The sequence below is a fragment of the Ovis canadensis genome, chromosome 2, assembly GCF_042477335.2.
Source record: "Ovis canadensis isolate MfBH-ARS-UI-01 breed Bighorn chromosome 2, ARS-UI_OviCan_v2, whole genome shotgun sequence".
NCBI classification, from domain to species: Eukaryota; Metazoa; Chordata; class Mammalia; order Artiodactyla; family Bovidae; genus Ovis; species Ovis canadensis.
The window spans coordinates 45,950,757-45,974,677 of NC_091246.1; the positions used below are offsets into that span (position 1 = coordinate 45,950,757).

General features: G+C 46.4%; 1 protein-coding gene across 1 annotated transcript in view; it reads left to right on the plus strand.

Annotated features, from left to right (window-relative positions):
* The first annotated feature begins 16,546 nt into the window (after positions 1-16,546).
* Positions 16,547-23,921, plus strand: part of LZTS1 (leucine zipper tumor suppressor 1) — a 68,443-nt gene continuing 61,068 nt past the window's right edge. Inside the window, exon 1 of the mRNA XM_069574051.1 lies at positions 16,547-16,778. The gene's annotated coding sequence lies outside the window, so the exon portion shown is untranslated. The remainder of the gene's footprint in view (positions 16,779-23,921) is intronic.

Consider the following 23,921-nt stretch of genomic DNA (forward strand, 5'->3'; position numbering starts at 1 on the left):
TCCACCCCCAGAGTTTGTGATCCAATAGATGAGGGTGGTGCCTAATAATCTGCATCTTGAATGAGGTCCCACACTTAGAAAATGACAGGACAAAAGATGAGCATATTGATCCCACAGATACATCTATCCTTGGATAACACTTTGATTTCATACTTAAAGGATCTCTCTTGCCCTATCAATCTTTAACATATACTGTAAAGTCTTATAACCAACCTCAGCATTTAAGAAGGCCAGACTCCGGTCTACTTCACCTTCATTCAGCTGAAGGAGGAATCATATCCCATGTTTGAGGTAGGCAACAGCCAATGAATACTTGGTCAGGTACCATTTTGAATGGCAGCTTCAAGTTCTACAGACAGTGTTGGCCACAGATGCATTCATCCCTTCAGAAAATCAGCCTCTGAGTCTCATTTCCCTATTGTCCTTCAAAGGCTGGATATAATGACAAGAAGAGAAATGGAATGGCTGCCAATTCCACCGCAAGTTTGGATAATATCTTTGTTGATGCCTAAGACATTCCTGTTATAACAGGCATCATTTAGAAGAAGAAAACAAATCTCTTGTTCAAGTGACAAATGGCTGGGATCATGTCTGGCTGTCAGCGCACACATGAGGAGGCAAAGTGAATGTGTTCATTAAAAAAAATATATTTTATTTGTGTTTTTTTATTTGGCTGCGCCAGATCTTAGTTGCCACACACAGGATCTTTGCTTATCGCTGCAGCACGTGAACTCTTAGTTGCAGCATGCGGGATCTAGTTCCCTGACCAAAGATTGAACCCGGGCCCCTTGCAATGGGAACTCAGAATCTTAGCCACTAGACCACCAGGGAAGTCCCTAACCCAGGCCCGTGTGGGCACTTGATTCTGGAGAGACAGGGCTGATCTATCTTCTGGATGTTCAAAGGCAGCCAGTGCAGCTGACATTGTAGAAGTAGAAAGGCACAGAGAAAAGGCAACAAGAAACAAACAAGAATCAAAAGAAACCACGGGCAGAAATAGGAAAAGAATAGGAAGCAGAGAAGGAAGAAGAGGTGGAGGAGTGAGGATGCATAAGTGGCCGGCAGGCCCCAGGGTTGTCCACCTTATTCAGCTGCTGTGGCCTCTCCCTCTCCTCCTCTGAGAACCCTGACCGAGGTCTGCAGAAGCTTTTCTTGTCTTTACAGTAAGCTCCCATAAGTTGACGTAACCTGAGCAGGTTTCTAGTTTTTTTCAAAGATATCTTTGTTAACAGAAACAGAGACAAGAAGAAATTGTTACAGACTAGAATCTTGGGCCCAAACCAAAAATATGTGGGAAAACTGTAAACGGTTTAATTTCCATTTAAAAATTAATCAGGTCTGGGGACTTCCCTGGTGGTCCAGTTGCTAAGACTCTGTGCTCCCAATGCAAGTGGCCAGGGTTTGATCCTTAGTCAAGGACCTGATCCCACATGCTGCAACTGGTAAATAAAATAAAAAATAAAAATATATCAGTTCTGATAAGTGGTTAATATCTATCATATACAAACAGCTCATAGAATTCAACAATCAAAAAAAGACCCAATTTAAAAATGGGCAGAAAAACTGAACGGACGTTTTTTCAAAGGGAGAATGCAGATAGCCAATAAGTACATGAAAAGATGCTCAACATCGCTGATCATCAGGAAGATGCAAATCAAAGCCACAGTAAGGTATCATTTCACACCTGTCAGAATGGCTATCATCAAAAAGAACACAAGTAAGAAGTGTTGGCAAGGATGTGGAGAAAAGGAAACACTTGTACACTGTTGGTGGAAATGTAAATTGGTACAACCACTATGGAAAACAGTAAGGAGGTTTCTCAAAAAACTGAAACTCGAACTACCATAAAACCCAGCAATTTCATCCCTAGGTATATATCTGAAAAAATAAAATAAAATACAGAAACAGCAATATGCACCATAACGTTCACAGCAGCATTACTTACAATTACCAAAATACGGAAGCAACCTAAGTGTCCATCAAAGATGAATGGATAAAGAAGATGTGATACATATACAAAATGGATTATTACTCAGTGATAAAAAAGGAGCAATACTGGGTCATTTGTAGAGACATGAATGGACCTAGAGTCTGTCATACACAGTAAAGTAACTCAGAAAGAGTAACACATATATGTGTAAATCTAGAAAAATGGTACCTATAAACCTATTTGCAGGGAGGAATAGAGTCACAGACATATAGAACAGATACGTGGTCATGGAGAGGGGGGTAGACTGGAAAGTTGGGATTGATGATGTGCACTGCCATGTGTAAGAGAGCCTACTGTATAGCAGGGAGCTCAGCTCAGGGCTCTGTGATGACCTAGAGGGGTGGGATGAGAAGGGGGTGGGAGGGAGATCCAAGAGGGAGGGAGTGTGTGTGTGCATACAGCAGACTCACTTCGTTGTATAGCAGAAACTAGCACAACACTGTAGAGCAATTATACTCCAATAAAAAATATTTGAATTAATGTGACCTCTTCAGGGCCTCACACTCTATGGTGACCCTAATTAGACAGGTGTGGCACACAGATATAAGGAAGATTAGTGGGCATAGATTAGGCAGCGTCCTCAACATAGTTCCTGGATTCCCTGTACCTCCTACAGCATCGCATTTACTCTTTTACTTACTCAATGACCGTATTCCCTTACCAAGGCTGTAAGTTTCATGAAGACAAGGACGTGTCTGTTTTGTTCACTGCCCTGTTCCTAGCACAGTGAAAAGCATGACTGGTTCTCTTGAAATATTTGTTGAATAAATAAGAAAATCATATTACATGAGTAAAATGGTGGTGAAAAAAAATGGGAATGTTAAATTTGGAAATGAGTAGTTCAAAATGGACCAGATTCTGATTTTTAAAAATCTGCAAGATTTTCAAGTGGAAGAGGGAATTTGTTTACTTGGGTTGCTCAATGAGCAGAATTCGCATGGCAGGAACTAGAGTATTGGACTGGTAGTCAGAACCCTGAGTTCTGAACACTGGGATTGAAAAAATAAGTAAAAGGATAGAGAACGGTAGAAGCTAAATTTCTCATAGTTGGAGTAGGAGGTTACAGGTAAGGGGAAAAGAATAAATGAACCATGTAGTTCTGAACTAGAGTCTGTGACATCAATGGAAATTCTTATTTAGCTTAACTTAGGAACTGGTGAGTAATAGTAGAAATAATATAGACTTGTATGGAGACAAAGTTGAATATATTAATACATACCTTTACTCTCTAGCTCAGACAGTAAAGAATCTGCCTGCAATGCTGGAGACCTGGATTTGATCCCTGAGTGGAGAAGATCACCTAGAGAAGGCAATGGTTACCCACCCCTGTTTTCTTGCCTGGAGAATTCCATGGACAGAGGAGCCCGGTGGGCTACAGTCCATGGCGTGACAAAGAGCTGGACACAACTGAATGACTTAATTTTTTTTTTCTTTTTTACTTTCTAGCACTGACAGGGCCTAAAGGCAATGATATTCCAATTTCAAAACAATGAGCAGATTAGAGCAAATGCTGGTTTACCACTCTCCAATAAAAGGATTCAGGGATCCTTGTTGAAATGACTGACTTGACATAAAAAAAAAAAAACAATGAAATAATGCCATGTGAAGCAACATGGATGGATGCAGAGATTATCATACTAAGTGAAGTAAGTCAGAAAGAGAAAGACAAATATTATATGATATCACTTCTATGTGGGATCTAAAATACAACACAAATGAACATACTATGAAACAGAAACAGACTCCCAAACGCAAGAGGACAGACTTATGGTTGCCAAGAAGGGTGGAGGTGGGAGAGGGATGAATTGAGAGTTGAGATTAGCAAATGCAAACTCATATGTATAAGATGGATAAACAACAAAGTTTTACTATATAGCACAGGAAACTATATTTGATATCCTGTGACAAACCATAACGGAAAAGAATATGAATGGAAGAGAATATGAAAAGAATATGTATATATATATATATATATATATATATATATTATATATATATATATAATATATATGTATATATGTACAAGTGAATTACTATGCTGTATAGCAGAAGGAGTGACGCTGAAGTTGAAACTCCAGTATTTTGGTCACCTGATGCGAACAACTGACTCATTGGGGAAAGTCCCTGCTGCTGGGAAAAGTCCCTGATTGAGGGCAGAAGGAGAAAGGGGCATCAAGAGGATGAGATGGTTGGATAGCATCCCCAATACAATATACATGAACTTGGGCAAACTTTGGGAGATGGTGAAGGAAAAGGGAAGCCTGGCGTGCTGCAGTCCATAGGGTCGAAAAGAGTCGGACACAACTGGGTGACTGAGCAACAACCGCAGCAGCAGAAATTAACATGAGACTGTAAGTCAGCTCTACTTCAGTATGTTTTTAAAAATAATACTTATCCTTCCTACGTTACAAGGTTGGCAAAGATCAAACAAAAGAATGTTTGAAGTTCAAAAGTATGAAGTGCTCTACAAATAGATTAAGTCTCTGCTCTGTTGAGAAAAAGGAAATCTTAAAGTCCCACATCTGATGCCTGGGCCAAGATTCTGTCAATCTAAAACAAGGGTGTTTTTCCTCAAATCCCCCTAGACATCTCAGAGATAGTTTGCACTTCTCTCTGTCTCCCTGCCTGGTGATAACAGGGCTGTTAATTTGTTTTTTTAGTTGTGGTGATTTCACTTGCTACATAAATGTCAAGTTCCACTTGGGTAGAAGTTAATACATAGTGTCTTCCCTTCCCTCATGAGCACAATCCTGTTACATTATCCCTCTATGCGCACATTGATTTTTTTTTTTTTTTGCTTTTCAGTTTTAAGTGCTAAAAATAACATATTCTACCCCACCGCTTTACTGCGTTCAAGGCAATGAGAATGGTGCCTGCCATGGTGGGAGTTTAACAAATCATCGTGAAGTTGACTGTTCTTCAAGACAGCAACAGCACCGCCAAATGGGTGTTTATCAAGGGCAGCCTGACAATCCCAAATAACCATACATTTGCAGCCTTTCATTCACAATTCCCTGTAACCTTCATGCAAGCTAAATGGGAACACAAAATAGGTTTTATTATCCCTATTAAATTGAGAGGGAAAACTAAGTTACAAAACAATTAAATGCTTTTGTAAAGTGCCTTGGGCTTCCCTGGTGGCTCAGTGGTAAAGAATCCACCTGTAATGCAGGAGACCTGGGTTTGGTCCCTAGGCCGAGAAGATCCCCTGGAGAAGGAAATGGCAACCCATTCCAGTCTTTTTGCCTGGAGAATACCATGGACAGAGGAGCCTGGTGGGCTACAGCCCATGGAGTTGCAAAAGAGTTGAACCTGACTTAGAGACCAAACAACAACAATACAGTACATTGATCCTAGCAAGGCTGGACCTAAACCTACAAATCTGGCTTCCTATTGGCCCAGTACTCTTACATCTTCAGACACACTTCGATGACTCTGCCTTTCCCATTGGTTGACTGTACTCCCGATCCACTCTTGGGATCATGGCATGCAGACTTTTCAATCCTGACCAGTCTTGGTAGCAAAGGCTCTGACCTTTTTCATGGCACCTTCTCAGACAACCCAAGAGAGGCCCAAGCAAAGAAAGTGTCTCAGAACAAGAGGAAGTAACCAGGAGAGCAGGCTTGTCTCTGTTGTGAAATTTCAGTGTTGGTTCTTACAGCTGAGCGGAATACTGGGCAACAAGCACCAGCAAGGTTAAAGTCTGCCTGAGACTGGAGGAAACTCTGAGTTAAAAAGATACGCCCTTCAAGTGTAGACAGTGACTTTCAATTCAAAAGCACTTTCGCACTGTCACCTGATTTGGTCTTGGTAATAACTCAGTGAGATATTTGTCAGATGGGGGTGAGGGGTGGGGCTGGCTGGGAGGAGGGGGAATCTCTCCACTTTACAGCTAATCAGCTGAGGTTAAATGGTATTCATGGTCATGCAGCTAGATAGAGCTACTCGTGAACTCTGGCCTTTGGAAAACAACACTAGAAGATGCTGTTTTGTTCATAAATAAATCTCAAGGATTGACTCACATTTACAGGGATTTATTTGGAAAGGCTTTTTTGGTCTCCCAGGAATAATACCAATGAGGTAAACACTGTCCATTATTCTCTCTCTCTGCAAAAGGCTGACTCTGCACTTTTTTATTTTTAACTTTTTGTTTTATATTGGAGGATAGCTGATTAACAATATTGTGACTGGGCAGGAGCAAAGGGACTTAGTCATACGTATACATGTATCTGGGGCTTCCCTGGTGGCTCAGACAGTAAAGAATGTACTTGCAATATAGATCTGGGTTCGATCCCTGGGTTGGGAAGATCCCCTGAAGAAGGGAATGGCTACTCACTCCAGTATTCTTGCCTGGAGAATTCCGTGGACAGAGGAGCCTGGTGGACTGTAGTCCATGGGGTCTTAAAGAGTCAGACATGACTGAGTGACTGAGCACAGCACAGCATATGTGTATCTATTCTGCCCCAAACTCCCTTCCCATCCAGGCTGCCACTGATCCTGCATTATAAATGGTAGGTTCACTCACACTTTTCCTTTCGAGGCCAGGGAGGCCCCCTTTCCCTACACCTGACTTTTCCATGAGAATCTCGAAGAGACAAGCTGGGAATGTTTGTTCTTAGCTTTTAAACCATTGAGAGACTTCCCCATGTCAGAGGGAGCAGGACTTTCCCAGAAATCCCTCTTGTATAAGAACCCCCATTTTTTTGTCCCTCCCTCTGCACCTCACCTTCTCCAGCACCCCTTCATCACCAGCGCGGCAGCCTGCCAGTCCACACCTCCCGCCTTCTTAGCAAGCAGCTGCTCCCTCCACACAGATCAGGTCCTGGGGCAGACCAATAAAATGCAGGTCTCGGGGGAGGGGAAGCTGGAGACGCTCTTCTGAGAGGCTGTGAGAGCCAGCAGGGTGGCCCCATTGAACCCCTTTCCCCTCCCACTGCGGGGCGGTGGAGGGGTGGGGTGGTGGTGAGGGGGTGGCGGGGAATCTCAGCACTGCTAGTTGAAACAGGATTCCCCCCTCCCTTCTCAGCAGCCAGGCTTTAAATAGGATTAATGAGAGAGAACATTTTAAACACTGCTCTGCGAGGTTCCAGAATTTCCTCCCAAGCTGCCATTTTGGACTTATTCCCCGGCTGCCCTCCTAACTTCCAGCTACTTCTTTCCCACTGGGCATTACAGCTCTCTGCTCAGAACCTCGCTACACAGGGCTCAAGGACAGATGAGTGTCGTCCACCCACTGCTTGTGCCAGGAAGTGCCCTCTGCTGCATTCACTGAGACTGATTATCTTCTGTGATAAAATTCAGACCTTAGGGCAGGGGGTGGGCACGAAGTGGAGCAGAAAGGGAGCAGCCCTAAGCTGTGGAGGACGAGTCATATTCACTCTGGTGTGAAGGGCTCTTTCATATCATGGGGGACTTCCCTAGTGGTCCAGTGGTTGAGAATCCACCTTGCAATGCAGGGGATATGGGTTTCATCCCTGGTCGGGGAGCTAAAATCCCACATGAAGCAGAACTGAGCCTGCAGGCTCTGGAGCCCAGATTTGGCAACTAGAAAGGCCATGTGCCACAAGGAAAGATCCTACATGACATGGGGAAGATCTTGTGTGCTTGCTGTGTGCTCAGTCACTTCTGTCCTGTCCTAGTCTTTGTGACCCACATGGACTGTAGCCCGCCAGTCTCCTCTGTCCATGGGATTCTCCAGGCAAGAATACTGGAGTGTGTTGCTATGCCCTCCTCCAGAGGATCTTCCTGACCCAGGGACCAAACCCTCCTCTCTTACATTTTCTACATTGGCAGGTGGGTTCTTTACCACTAGTGCCAAGCCGGGAAGCCCCTTGTGTGCTTCAACTAAGACCAAACAAATAAATTAAAAAAAAAAAAAACAATCACAGTACCCACAGAAATGTAGCTGTTTGTTTTGGCCGCACCTTGAGGTGTATGGAACTTCCCTGACCAAGAATCGAACCCGTCCCACCCCAAAGCAGATATTAATCATTGGCCCACCAGGGAAGTTCTATAGATATTATTTTAATCACCTGTAATTTTTTCTTGCATTCCTCTCTGTGAGATTATAGTGTTAAAATCATTCAAAAGTGCCAGAAGCAGAGGATATGGGAGCAAGAAATTTGGCTGAGATCACATAGGGACTGAGGACAGAATCGGATTCAAACTCAAGGCTTCAGCTGCAATCGATAGACTCAAAATGCTGTTCTCAGAACTTCCCTGATGGTGCAATGGATAAGAATCCACCGGCCAATGCAGGGGACACAGGTTCAATCCCTGAACCAGGAAGATCCCAAATGCCTCAGAGCAGCTAAGCCTGTGCACCAGAGCTACTGAAGCCCACTTACCCTGGAGCCTCTGCTCTGCAACAAGAGAAGCCACTGCAGTGAGAAGCCCATGCCCACCATGAGGAGTAGCCCTGGGTCCCCACAATTAGAGAAAGCCAGCGTGCAGCAACAAAGATCCAGCACAGCCAAAAACAATAAATAAATAATGAAAATTTAAAAATGTTGTTCGCTTTTCCACTTCACCATGCTGAATGGGTTTTGGGCCAAATCATGAGAATGTTTTTAATTGGAAGAAACAGGGCAGAAAAGGCCCTGGGTTTCTGATGGGGGGAGGAGAGGTCGCACAGAGAAGAAGAGCAGATGAAGGGTTTTCCTATAGGTTGGATGCTGGGCTCAGCTTGTCACAAGTGTTGATGCATTAAACACTCAAGGCGACTCTGCAAGGCAGGTGTAATAGGGAACTTCAAGCAAACTGAGGCTTTTTTACAGGAAAAATTAGTTCAAGATCACCAAGAGCCTCTTCTTGCCAAAGTGCTCAAGTGGCACCTGCAGCTGTCCTTTTTTGCTGCTCCCAACGACTGAAGCGACTTAGCAGCAGCAGCAGCAGCAGCCACCTTAGGTAAAAAGAGTTAGAAAATGCCAGAAGCGACCTCAGAGATCACCTGGTACAGCCACCCACTGCCTTTCCTTCTCTGCCCCCTTTCTGGCCTCTATTTTTGGAGCTGGTGAGATGGAGGCCTTCTCAATCATTCTGGGAATGAAAGCAAAAGAAATGGTCAGCATGGAGCAAATACAGTGAGTCGGAGAATAAAGACAAAATACAGGGTGAACACCTAGAGAATTCAATACACAAAGTGAAGGCAGTGAAGTTAGTTCCAGAAGATGGGAGAGAAGAATGGCAATGCTACTTGAGGAGTGGAGTGACCTAGAGGATTCAGTTAGAAAACCAGGCAGGGGACTTCCCTGGTAGTCCAGTGGCTAAAACTCCATCTTCCAGTGCAGGGGCCTGAGTTTGATCCCTGGTTGAGGAACTAAGATCCCACGTGCCACAGTGCAGCTAAGTGCCACAACTAGAGACCCCACATGCCCCAAGGAAAAACCCACAGACAGCAATAAATGAAGATCCAGCACGCACATCCCGCAGCCCTAAAAAAAAAAAAAAAAAAAAGAAAGCCAAGCAGGCCAGCAGGAGCTCAAGTCCAGGGCAGGTCCCAGGCGACCGGTCTTGATGTCACCAACTCTTAGGGGACAGCACCAGCCTTTCAGTCTAGGGCTGGCTCCCTGAACTGCTTCTTCAGAAAGAACTGAGTAAATGTGTAAATTCTATTTCAGCACAAAGGGTCTCAAAAGCCTCTCTGCTATTTTTCTTTTTTTCTCCCCCCTAGGCATAGGAAATGAGCCTGCTAACATGCTCCATAGGGGAACTAAATGATTTCCCAGAAGTCACGGTCTCATATGCTCTATTTGCTTAAATGAGTTGAGGGCTACAAGCAAATGTGGGCTTGATGGGGCCCATTTACCCAAGGCCTCTCTCAGTACTGACAAAGGTCATGCCAGCTTCTTTGTCTGCCTGTCGTTCCTCAGCCCTGGGGAGGAACCAGCCCAAAGCCAATTAGTCCATTAGTCACCACCCAGGGGCAGCAGCAGACTGAGGTTTACGAGAGAGCTAGAGAAGTAAGAGGTGGTCGCTGCCCTCGCTTAGTCATTAAATAGTTGTGGAAAGCCCTCTCATGGACTAAGCATGGAGCTGGCCACTGAAAAATCTAGTGGGAAAATAAGGCGCATTCACCTAAAACAAGAAAGCACAAGTCACAAAGTGTGCAAGAAGGAAAGAAGAGAAGGACACGGACATGACACATTTGATAGGACTTCCAATCATGGAGTGGGAGTAGGACATGCAGGAGGGCAGGGTCAGGGCTTGGGGAGGACCTTGAAAGACACTTCCATTCTGCCCTGAAGGAAGGCAAGAGCATGGTAGTGGCCTTGATGGAGGTGGGGAAGTTGTGTGGAAGTAAAAAGACATATCTCTTGGGAGGAGGGAGGAAAAGGAATGCACAGGTGAGAAAGAGGCACACTGTAGAGATGCTAAGAAAGAAGTTTAAGCCTGGTGGTGGAGGGCTTCCTTGGTGGCTCAGTGGTAAATAATTCACCTGCAATGCAAGAGACCCAGATTCAATCCCTGGGTTGGGAAGATCCCCTGGAGAAGGAAATGGCTACCCACTCCAGGATTCTTGCCTGGAAAATTCCATGGACAGAGGAGCCTGGTGGGCTACAGTCCATAAGGTCGCAAAGAGTTGGACACTACTGAGTGACTAACACCTTCACTTTCACTTACTTATACTTTGGGACAAATTACTTAGCCACTCTAAGCTTCAGTTTCTTCACTTGGAAAATAGAAATAATAATGATTTCTGTAACTAAGTAAGATAATGTAGATAAAATGCCCAGCAAAGTACAGGGATGAAATAGACAAGCAATGATTGTCAGTTCTCGCCACAGTTTCCCCCTTCTCCTTTGAAAACAACAGATACAGGTATGTCCCAATGTCTATTCCACTTCCAATCCCTTGGTAAAAGCCAATCAAAATAATCTCATTGGATTTGTCAATGCCTGCTTGCTGATGTGGCTAAGCTTGTTCAGTGTCAGCAGGAAAGATTTTTCTCACCTTTCAGGAAAGGTTTTCTTGATCCTAGGAAAGAGATGCAGAAACAAAGGTACTTTAATCCTCAAACTATTGTTGGACTTTGGGTGTACCAATGGGACTGAAAGATCCAGCCTGTATTCCTAAACAATCATTCTGGGGCAAAGCACTTACTCTGAAAATACCAAACCAGGAAATGGAGACCTGATCTCTGATGATATTGTGAATCCATGGTATGCACTAACCTGGGAGCTGATCTCTTCACTTATTCATTCATGACAGTTTTTTTTTTCCCTTTTGTTTAACCCAGTTTAAGTCAAGCTTTCCTAATACTGTAAGTAGAGACAAAGTGGAAACATCTGCCTGCTTCAGGCTTTCAGACAAACTAGTCCAAACCCTGGAAGAGACAGATTCCCTAACAGGTGCTATAGCCCAGAACCTTTCAAAGCGAGGATGCTGAATGAGAAATAACCAACCACCTCCTATTGAAAATGGTGCTGGGATAGGAGGAATCAAGTCACAATATTTTCTTCTCAGTTTTTCCATAATCTAGTTTAATCTTGCATTTACACTGAAGCATTTGCTAAACAGTTATCTTGTGAGTTTTGCTGGCTGGTGGCTGGACAAAACCTCTTCACACTGAAGCTAGTTAGTGTCATTTGAACGGGCTTCCCCGGTGGCTCAGCAGTAGAGAATCCTCCTGCAATGCTAGAGCTGTGGGTTTGAACCCTGGGTCAGTAAGATCCCCTGTAGGAGGGCATGGCAACCCACTTCAGTATTCTTTCTTGAAAAATCCTGTGGACAGAGGAGACTTGCAGGCTACAGTCATAGGGTCACAAAAAGTTGGACACGACTGAAGCAACTTAAAATGCATGAATGCCATTTGAACCCTTTGCTTTAGCTAAGGTGACTGCTTTACTAGTCTCTGCTCAGGGGAAGGCTGCCTGCCTGTGGTCTCCACTGCCCAAACCAAAGCACATCAGGCACTGGATCAGTCACACGGTTGCTGAGGTAGGCACAGGAGCCATGCCTTAAGACCCTGGCATCCCAGTGAAGCTGGGCCAATTTCTTATCTTGTTCTTTGACTCAGTTTTCCTTTAGATGAAAGGATGGTGAACATATTTCCTAAGGTGACTTGAACATCTTAATGGAGATGAGTCATCCCAGGATAGGAATTCTGAGGTCAGCACGTTCTCCCCAGGGCCTGGAGGAGTGTTTGTTCCCTCCACAACTTCCCTGGTCTCCTGAATGGGAATATAGGTTAAGAATACAGAATAATAATATAATAATGTCAGATAATAATGTCACAATGATAATGATGGTGATAACAATAATGCTAAACAATTTCTGGAAGTTGTGTAATACTTTCTAGGAAAGGAGAAACACTATTTGCATTTTATCTAACTTGTTTTCTTAACAGGTAGAGAAATCAAGGAAGAGATGGCCCTCTCAAAACACAGGAGTTTAGTGATATCCAGAGATAAGAGATGTAAAGCGCCCAGAGATGTACAAGTAAGAAATGTAAATTCTGGGTCTAAAAGCTTCACATCCTAGAGGGAGACAGGACATTGGTTGGGCATCTTCTAAGATCAGGAGGCACTGGCTTTGCCTGAAGGAAAATCAACCTACCCCTACTTCCCTAGGCTAGCTGGAAGATAGATGGAGTAGAGGAAGCCTGTTGATCCGTTAAATCTTTTTCTCAATGCTCTGCTGCGTGCTCACTCACTTCAGTCATGTCCAACTCTTTGCAACCTCATGGACTGTAGCCTGCCAGGCTCCTCTGTCCATGGACTTCTCCGGGCAAGAATACTAGAGAGGGTTGCCATGCCTTTCTCTAGGGGATCTTCCCAATCCAGAGACTGAACCCATGTCTCTTATGTCTCCTGCACTGACAGGTGAGTTCTTTACCACTAGCACCACATGCTCTAGCATAATAATATTTTCTCACCTGCTTTCAGAGATTATCCAGCCTCAGTTAAATACAGTCATCCTTTCTTGCCTCCCAACAAAAAGCCCTGAATTTTTAGACTCAAAATAACATTAAACTGGTATTTAACATTTTTTACTTTTCTTACCACTTTGATTTCAGTAACCCTTTTCATATTTGCATCAGTGCCACAGACAGGGCAAATATTACTAGGCCCATTTTACTGATGAGCAAACTGAGTCTCAATACGGTGACGACAAGGTTACAAGTTTGAAAAAGCAGGAATAGATGTGAATCTTTTGTATATGAGTTCATTCCACTCTCTGCAACATCAACCTGCCTTCCACTACAGAATTTATTTAAGTACTTTTTGAGTGCTTGTTACATACAAAAAATGTGCTGGGGATTCAATGTCGAATAAGAAAGATGTTGGGCTTTGAATAAGAAACACACAGGAGAGTTGAAGACAAACAAGAAATCAGGCGGTTATTTAAATTGTGATAGGAGAAAGTACTTTGAAAAAAGCAGAGGTGCTTCTAGCTCAGACCAGCTGTCAGGTTACTGGGCCATGGGCTTGGTCCTCTGTGGCCAATCTGAGGTCCTAGAGCTGAGTAACAGAATACTAAGCTAGAACAGTAAGCCATTTGAACCTCAGATAACGAGTTGATGAGGATGGCAGGGAATATTTTGTAAGAGCGTAATTCGTGACCCAGTTTTTCAGACTCACCTCAAGCAAGGGAGAGCCTGAGAGAAGCAGAGGGCCAAATGGGATAGCCAGGACCTAGAAGGATAACACGCCATCACTAGACAATGGGAGAGGAGCCACAGTGAGAACCCCATCAGAGGTTTCAGAGGCAGACACACCCAGGCATTGCATTTCCATACCCAACAGCTGAATCAGGAAGCTAATTATGGCCTCGTACTTCAGGAGACCACATTCCTGAGGCTTTTATGACCACACACATGCACACACACTGTACCATCATGGCTCTCCTCTCTCATTCTTCATCCTTACTCTGCCCCCATTCTCCATACACCGCACTTTATCTCTGAAGCTTCCCTGCACAGGGTGTTGCTATTCTTCCCTACTGTTTCTGGATTTCACCTCTCACACACATCACTGCTCTGCCCAGACCCTTTGCCTAACTCAGTCCTTCTAAGTGAGCTGTACATCAAACCCTGGAATGCATTTTAGGTCTTAAATTTTGACAAATAGAGAATGACTTTCCCAATGAGGGATGAGTACATACAAAGGTGGGTAGGAAGTATTGCCTGAGAAAGCTGAGTAACCAGTCTTGGGGCTGACACAAAGAAATTGTAGTATTACTTATAATAGCTGTTATGTATATGTATTTTCATGGCAGCTATTATAAACAGTGCTACAATTTCCTTGTGTCAACCCCAAGATTTATAATTGCTGCCATGTATATGCACTTTCAGGGCTTCCCAGATGGCGCTAGTGGTAAGGAACCCCTTGCCAATGCAGGAGACATAAGAGATGTGGGTTCAATCCCTGGGTCAGGAAGATCCCCTGGAGAAGAGAATGGCAACCTGTTCAAGTATCCTTGCCTGGAGAATTCCACGGACAGAGGAGCCTGGTAGGCTACAGTCCATAGGGTCGCAAAGAGTCAGACACAACTGAAGCAACTTAGCATGCACACATATGTACTTTCCACATGCTTGCATGCGTGCTAAGTGACCCTATAGACTGTAGCCCACCAGGCCCCCCTGTCCGTGAAATTCTTCAGGCAAGAATACTTGAACAAGACCCAGTTTCCCCCAAGGTCAGTCTCTCTCATCAGGAAGCTTCCATAACCCTTTTATCCTTATCAGAGGGCTGCTGCTACTGCTAAGTCGCTTCACTCATGTCTGACTCTGTGCGACCCCATAGATGGCAGCCCACGAGGCTCCTCCGTCCCTGGGATTCTCCAGGCAAGAACAATGGAGTGGGTTGCCATTTCCTTCTCCAACGCATGAAAGTGAAGAGTGAAAGTGAGTCGCTCAGTCGTGTCTGACTCTTAGTGACTCCATGGACTGCAGCCTACCAGGCTCCTCTGCCCATGGCATTTTCCAGGCAAGAGTACTGAAGTGGGTCGCTATTGCCAGACAGAATGAAAACCACAATCACAGAAAACTAATCAAACTGAGCACATGGACCACAGCCTTGTCTAACCCAGTGAAACTATGAGCCATGCCGTGTAGGGCCACCCAAGACGGATGGGTCATAATGGAGAGTTCTGACAAAACGTGGTCCACTGGAGAAGGCAATGGCAAACCACTTCAGTATTCTTGCCTTGAGAACCTCATGAACAGTATGAGAAGAATACTGGGGTGGGTTGCCATTTCCTCCTCGAGGGGATCTTCCCAACCCAGAGATCAAACCCACGTCTCTTTGTCTCCTGCATTGGCAGGTGTGTTCTTTACCACTAGTACCACCTGGGAAGCCCATACTTACCATATACTGGGATTCTTATTTAATCCTCACAACAAATCCATAAATAAGAAATTCATTCATTCAACAATTATTTATTGAGTGCCTACTATGTATCAAGTTCTGAGTGTTGGGGTTATATGTGAACAAAAGGAATCAAGTTGTTCAATCATGAATAAAAAAAGAAAGTCCCCGCTCTCAGGGAGTTTACATTCTGGGAATTGTTATCCCAATTTTATAAAGGAAGGAACTAGGATATAAAGAATTTAAAGCAGTGACTCAGGGTCATAGAGTTGATAAGTAGCAGAGCTTGTCTGACTGACCCCTTAAACCCCATGAAGCCAAGAATTGAAAGATGGAGTCTTTAGGGTCAAGAACTGGGGATAATGAGGATCCTCTACAGGATTTCAAGTGGAGAAACAGCAGAAACAATATGGTGTGGTTCCTTTCAGGCCATCTTCTTTCATCATTCTACTTATAATCAGAAGCCAGGCACTTCAATCTCCCCACACCCCACCTCAATACTACCTGGGCATGCATCCTCAGGACCCCAGCCTCATGCAACCCCTGGAAACCCAATAAACTGGCCCTTGTCCAACCAAATCTTGTAAACTTGGGTCCTCTCCTACCTCAGATGCTAGAAGTTGAAAGTGGGTGGTAGAGAAAATGATAGTGTTAGAAAGGTACTGGGTAAGATTACTAGCTATAAACAGTCTTCAGCTTTCACCTGAAACTTTTCGGAGTGGGAGTGCCAGTGGTCTAGGCTCCAACCTGCAATCCTGGCGAGCCAATGCCTCTTACCAGACTGCTGGTGCCTTCTTTGAACCTAGAAATCCAGGGGACTGAAGTGGGGAGATGGTGCTGGGGGAAATGGAGCATGTAAGAAGAAGGGGGTGAAAAGAAGGGGAAAGAAGAAAAAGACAAAAAAGAAGGAATGGGGGAAGAGAAGGAGGGGGGAGAAAAAGATCGAGCAGACGGGGCTACCCGGAGGGATCTGCTGAAAGTGAGACCGGAGAGTTGGGGGAGTCGGGACCCCGCGCGGGAGGCGGATGCAGGCGAGCGGGAGGTGGAGGGTAAACCCAGCTGTCAGCTGGGAACAAAGGCCGCCGAGCCGCTGGGAAGAGCCGCCGGCAGCCCTAACCAACGAGCGGCGTCGGCGCCGGCCCCGCCCCGCCCCGCCCCGCCCCGCCCTGGCCAATGAGCGGCGCCAACCCCGCCCCGGTCCGCCCGCCCCGCCCTGCCCTCCCGCCCGCCCGAGGCTCCCGGACCCGCGCTGGGGCCGGCGCTCAGGGAGCCACCGAGCGGGCGGGCGGCCGGGCGGCGCCGGGCGGGAGGCGAGGTAGAAAGTTTCTCTGCTCGCCTCATCTAGCAAGCCAGAGCTGAGAGCAGTCTCGGGACCCGCCCGGCCAGCTCGAGAGGAGAGACGGGAGCACATCGCCAAACACACTGGAAAAGAAAAGAAAAAAACCCTGAAGTCAGCCCCAGGCGCAGGGACAGATAAGGTGAGGTGGACAGGGGTCTCGCTCAGTCCGCAAGGAGGGAGCCGGGCTCCCGGGAAACTGGGCTCCCCGCGGCGTGCCTGCGCGTCAGTCGGTCTTTGTCTGTCTGTGCCGGCGTCTGTCCAGGTGTCTTTGTCTCCGCATGTAACTGTCAGGGTCTCCCCTCTGCCCGGGCGCGTGCGGCGAGTCTGGTCCCCGCCTGGAAGAAAGGAGGGTGCGCCCGTCCTTCCGGCTTTGTCTCCTACAGACCGGGTTTAACTACTCCCCGTCCCGAGTCTGATCTGCGGGGGCAGAGGTGTTGGGTGACACCGAAGTCCAGAAATGAGGAAGCGGGAGATGTACAGGCAGGGTCTGACAGCCGCGGCCGGGCCACTGAACTTTGCTGTCTGGAACTTTGGAGATGGGCTGTGTGTGTCCGCACTGGTGGCGGGGACACGGGTGCAGTTGGAGGTATAGATTGTTCCACCGAAGGGATAGGCCACAGGGGCTGAGATCGATAGAGAAGGTGGGTGATGAGCCTGGGTATTTAGGTGGCCCCCTGCCTGCTGGGGGATTCCCAGGTGGCGCTGGTGGTAAAGAACCTGCCTGCCAATGCAGGTTAGAGGTAAGAGACACTGGTTCGATCCTTGGTTTAGGAAGATCCCCTGGAGGAGGGCATGGCAACCCACTCGAGTGTCCTTGCCTGGAGAATCCTATGGATAGAGGAGCCTGGAGGGCTGTCCATGGGGTCTCACAGAGTTGGACAGGAGTGAAGCAAATTAGCACTGCCTGTACTCATTCAGCCAAAGCAACACACACACAGTCTCACACCTACACACATATCACATTCATTTCTTTCTCTCACCCATCACAGGCAGCCAGCCCCTCACTCTCTCCCCACTCCCCTACACACACACACTCTCACACACACACACACACAAGCACCCTTCCACATGCTTAACTCCAGCCTTTAGAGCATAGAGCTCAGCAGCAACAGGCACCAACCACTACAGGCTTTCTGGTTGCTGCTCCAAGTGGAAAGGACTAAACTGGGGAGGACCTGAGCGGTTTGCTTGCCCACGATTGTGTCATGCCTAGGAAAGTGCTCCTGATTCGTTGACTTCGGGGCCCTAACTTCCCAGGAATGAGGAGTACTTAGGGCGCTGAGCATCTGAAGTGTCTGGGTCCTTGCTCTGGCCTTCCAGCCACATCCTCTTGCTGCCATCGGCCCCTCTGTTCTGGTCTTGGGTGCTGGCAAACTAGCAAGGAGTCACCTCATCCTGGAAAGCCCTTGCAGGAGCTGTGGCAGGTAAGGATCTCCTGCAGCCTCATGGTGGGAGCTGAAATGCCCTGCTTGAGAGATAGGCTGCTTGGCTCTTGTTCCTGCGTCCTGAAAAAGAGCCTCTGTGTAGGGGCAAGGGAGCATTTGTAACCTGAGCTTCCTCTGAGTTGAAAAACAATTTTCCCTGGGCATGTTGGGGGAAATAAAGGTGCTGAAAGTCTGTGGGTATATGTACGCACGTGAAGATGTGTAGCAGAGACAATGATTACAGGCAGGAAGGGTGTTTATGTTCAGGGGTGGAGGAAAGTGGAATCTATGGTTGAAGTCTGTGGACAGAGACATACATGCTAATCAGGTGTGGTTTTAACACCTTGTGTTTATCCAGAGCCTTTCTTCTTGAGGTGTTTTCTGTGCATCATAGACGTTATCTCATTTGTTATCTCCTTTACCCTTGAGACATAACTACCAGGTGAGCATGGAGCATCGCTGACTCTCTGTGTTCTGACAGTGAAAAAAGTGAGGCCACAGAGCGGCAGGACTTAACTGAGGTCCACAGTTCATGGGAGCAAAGTCAGGCATAACGAGTGGGAGTCCACGCAGAAGGGATCAGGGCTGGGTGGATGTGAGCCAGGGACACTCATCTGTTGGTGATGAGAAGAAACTCAGGTTGGAAAAGAAGGGTGTCTCTTTGAAGGTTCCAGCATGTGAGCAAGAGGGAGGATGGGACATTTGAGATGGTGGGGTTTTTGAATGTTGATGGCAGCCTCTGTGCTTCACAAGGTAGAACCTGTTTTAATACTTCAGCTTCTGCTCCTGTCTGTCTATAGGAAGAGCCCCTTGTCTGCCCGTGTGTCCCGGTGGATATGTGTCAGGATAGTTGCCATTGAAGGGGTACGGCTGGGGTAGTATGGCTTGGGGAGAGCCAGTGCATTGGGACCATGAGAGGGAAAAATTTGCTGAGCTATTTTGAGAAACCATGCATCTGCCTATATGGCCACAGAGATACATGGGCTCTAGCTATGGAAAAATGGCTTTCTGATCCCGAAAACATAGGTATACGCCTTTGCACTTTTTCAACATTCATTTTAAAAATATTCATTCGGTGCCTACAAAAGGCAAGGCTCTGGGCCTGAAAGTGAGTCTACAAGGATGAATAAACCGATGATGGCAAGCCAGTGGTTATGCAGCTTACAGGCTAGTGTAGTGGGAAATATTTAGCAACATTTAATACCCTTCACTAAGTACCCTGTGTGCCCAGTACTTTTGGCTCATTATCTCCTTTAATTCTCAGCACAGCCCCACAGGGTATGTATGATTATTAGAGGAGGAGACTTCAATCCCATTGCCAGGATAGGAAGTGGAGGAGCAAGGGTCTCAGCTCAGCTTAGTGCTGAGCCTGGCTCTTTGCACATTCTTCTGCTACTTTTGAACATGTTTCTTCTGTGCAAAAGATTCTTGCCCTCTTCCTCTACCTCCACCCAACTAGCCCCCATTTACACTTCAGGTTTTAACCATACAGGATCAACTCCTCCAACAACTTGTCCCTTCTCTCTTTAAGTCTGGGTCACCTGCCTTCCCGTCATTCCTTGCTCTCCTGGCATTTACCCACAGGCTCCTGAAGAGCCTCCAAAGTTCCTAGAGGCAGAGATTGTGTCATCAATTCCCAGGTCAGAGTAGTAGTTGGCTTTTAGGGGGAAGTCCTTAGGAAATGCGTGTTTAATAAAATAACTGGACAGAAAAGAGGTATCAGAGACTTGGTGGGAGCACTTTTCCCAGCAGCAGATTTCTGCTGAAGGACGCTTGACTGGCATGACCTCTGATTTTCCTGTCTGTATTATTGGGCCAGCTGTTTCAGGGCTTCTGCCTAACTGGGGCTCCTATATCCTGATTCCTGCCTCCAGTAGTTTGGGATCCTAAAGAAAACCCAGCCTCCACCCACCCTGCCAGCCTACGCACTATATCTCCAGGTCCTTCAACCGAGAAGTATAATTATACAAGTAGGAGGTGATAGGTGTGATCTAGATTTGAGGTTTCAAAATCCTACAGTTGGAACCCCCAGGGGGCAGTGGTTCCAGGGTAGTGATGAGGTGTTTCTGGGGTCTGGCCAACAAACCTGGGAAATCTTTCCAACTGCCTGGGAAATCTTTAGACGATTTACATGGTGGGTCACTGAGCTGGCTTTTGAATAGATTTTTGTGCTGCTGCAGTTTAAAAAACACTGTTCTGGAGTGGACACTCTCATGGTTCTGCTGGGAGTGTGAGTTGCTCCCATGTTTGGAGAGGTCATCAGGCTGTGATTTGCCCAAGGTCACATGGTTCAGAGTCTGGTGACTCCTTTCCCATGCCCTTTGTACCACCCCGTTATTCCTCATGTCAGGATTTCACATGCTCTCTCAGGGGTCCTCAGTGATTTTCATTTTCCTTTCAAAGATCATCACCCAAGTTTGAAAATCTCATGTGTTGCGTTCTTTCATGCATGTGCTCAGTCGTGTCTGCCTGTTTTGTGACCCCATGGATTGTAACCCACCAGGCTCCTCTGTCCATGGAATTTTCCAGGCAAGAATACTGTAATGGGTTGCCATTTTCTTTTCCAGAGAATCTTCCCAACTCAGGGATCAAACTCGCATCTCCTGTGTTACCAGGCAGATTGTTTACCACTGTGCCACCAGGGAAGCCCAGTTTATCCCTCATCTCCCTGGCACCTTATATGTATGTGCATGCATCCTAAGTTGCTTCATTATTAAAGGTCTTATCCATGCAAGGTGCCAGGGTGATGGGGGATAAACAAAATGACTAAATAATGGTCTGGCTAAATAAAACTTGTGATGAGGATTGAAGAGGAGCCAGCCCCCATGAGTCAGTGACAAGTACGTTGAAAACTAGATCGGGACAACTTTGAACATGGCAGCTGTTCCCCAGGAGGGAGGTAAGCTAGAAGACTCTAGGGTGGAGGTGGCTGTGAACGAGACTTTGTGTTTTTTTTTTTTTTTTTTAAAAACATTTTTTTTAAATTTTTATTTATTTATTTGGCTGCTCTGGGTCTTAGTTGTAGCATGTGGGATCTAGCTCCCTGACCAGGGATCGAACCTGGGCCCCCTGCACTGGGAGCTCAGAGTCTTAGCCACTGGACCACCAGGGAATTCCCTGAACGAGACTTTGAAGTTGAACCTAAGGAAGGAATTTATACCTTCCCTATAGAGAGGAAGCATAGCAGCAACAAGGTCATAGCTCCCAGATGCAAGTTCAGAGTCCAGGAGATGAGTCTGTCTCTCCAAGGGGAGCCCCTGGAGGGAGCCTGTTACCTCCTTTTAACTGGTTTGACCAGCCATGCAGACCAGACAAAACTGGGCAATGCCGGGTGGGAGGTAACTCTGCTCTTTACAACTGCCTCCAGCAGAGCGAGTGTATAGCTTAGCCACGGATGGGCTCTTCCAGGGGTCTGGAAAATTCGGCCCGCTGACTCTGTCAGCCAGAGTCAGGTGGGGTGAGTTGGGCTTCTAGCTGCTGCTGTTTTGCATAGTTGCCTCTGTATCTGCAATCTCCATCCTACGTCTCTTTCTTACTTCCTGTCAGATGACAGGCTCCCACCAGACAGCCTGACCATCCCTGGCTTTCCTATTGTAGTGATTTTAATAGCACTTTTGAACTTCAAAAGGATTATTATTATTATTTACAACTCTGAGATTTCTTCTGCAATTTGACAGAGGAGAAAATTAAACGAGAAGTAAAGGAGTTTTACCCAAGACTTTAAGTGGAATGCTGTGGGTTGAACTGGGCCATCTTGACTCCCAATCCAAGCAGTAACCACACAGCCAAATTAAGTAAAGAGATTTAGGTTCAGTGAATTGGTGTCAAGTGTTTAACATACAGAAAGAGGAAAGATTTTTAAAATTATAAGAACTCGTTTACTTCCATATTTATTATAATTCAAGCTTGATGAAAGTCTTAGACTTTTCTCCCCTTTTTCTGTTCACCCTCTTCTTATCCCCAAGCACTTGTTATGCATATAGCTTAAGCTCAATAAACAAGAAATAAGAAGTATCTGGCATAATGGCATCTCTACTTGAGATGCACTTTAAGGAATGAAATGTATTTTATGTCGGTTCTTTCTCTTTATAGCTAGTCAACTCATAAGGTTTAGTCCATGCTGCGTTGAAATTATGCAGAATTTGTCTTCACAGAGTCTGAATTAACGATGTTTCATTGGAATACCAAGTTTTCATCTATAATCTAATTCAGTGTTCCCACCTTATCCATATGCAACAAAGTCCTAAACTAAAATGGGATTAGCGGTCTCTTCTTTGGTAATGTGAGCAGCGTGTGGAAACCAGACTTCAGGGGTGGTCACATACGGAGGCTGCCTCCCAGATGACAGAACTGGATGGAGGATTGGTGGCAAGACAGTGCAGTGGGGCTCCAAGTAGGGGAGGCAGGGGAGTTGGTGGAACGGGGAGAGGGTGAAAGAGACAGAGGAGAGAGTGAGTGAGTGAGTGTGTGTGTGTTTACGTGTGGGTGCATACGTGCCCTAACAGCCAAAACTAATTGTCCTAATCAGTCCAGCAGAGAGGTGATTTTTCTTCGTAAGTGACAGGCCAAATTGGTGTCTGAACAGATGTGATGTGGGTTTCGTCCAGCGTCTGGAACAAAGGCAGGAAAGAGCCACCCTCCCCAGATCACCCACAGATTTGCTTCCATGTCAGCTAATCACTGTGGAAGAAGAGAACTGCCTTTAAGACGACAGTGGGCAGACATGTGCACACACACACATACGCGCACACACACATCCCATGCATTCTCATCATCTCTTCATCTCAGGTAAGCTCTCCTCTGATACCTACCATACTCGCAGTCACGTGCCATAATACCAGTCCTCAAGACTCCTGGTTGGCCCACCCTGCAAGCCCCACACCAGTATCCACCTGGGTTGGCATCTCTCCGGGGCCTGGTCCACAGCATGCTGGGGGCAGCCCCCTCCCCCAAAACTACAGGACCTCTGTTTCTGCCATGCCCAGAGCAGTCTGTCCAGTTCCCATCAGCCCCTCAGGGCTGTAGATCCTCTGAGGCCCCAGCATCCATTAGAAGAAGGACCTAACTAGTGAAATTGCCAGCCCCAGGGATGTACAGGAACATGGGCCCCTCAAAGATGTCCAAAATAGAACTGAGATCGGGGGTAGGCATGACTCTGAAAATGAGTTGGCATTTCAGGACAAGTCCTGCCCCTCACATGACCTAACCTCCCTGCACAGGCTGCCAGGCAGCTGAGGCAGTCCCTGCCCTAGGCACCTGGGCAGGGCTGTGCACTTGGCTCACTGGTCTGTTGGCTTTGGGGGCATCTTCACTCTCCTTGCTGTTTGCAAAGCTATTTGCTGCTAAATCACCCTCCTCCTGGCACCCCGGACTGCTAAATTGGTCTCAACTTGCTGTACTTCCACCCACCACCTTAGTCATTATTCGCTGGCAGCATTCAGAGAGTGGGTGGAAAGCAGCCGAACATTATATTCCTGCTGAAGAGAGAGAGATTTGAGCATAGGCATGCAAGGAAAGGGGAGAGGGAAGGAGGTAAGAGAAAGCAAAGGAGGCAGGAGAACAAAGCTCAGGCTTGCCGGCACCTGTCCCTGTGACCCCAGCCACCCTGGGTGGTGGGGCAATGGGCCATAGGTGAGTGAGTGAGTGCTGGACTATTAGGAGACCCAGGCCTTCTAGGGTGAGAGCAGTACACTCACTACTGGGGCTGCCCTGCCCAGTCTGGTCCTTTATTTCTCCCTTGAACATCTGTTCCCGTGAATTAAAATGTAACTTATATCCTTCTTCCCTGCCTAGTTGATAAACTTTTAAAATTTTATTTTTAGCAACATCGCAAGGGTGGGATCTTAGTTTCCCATCCA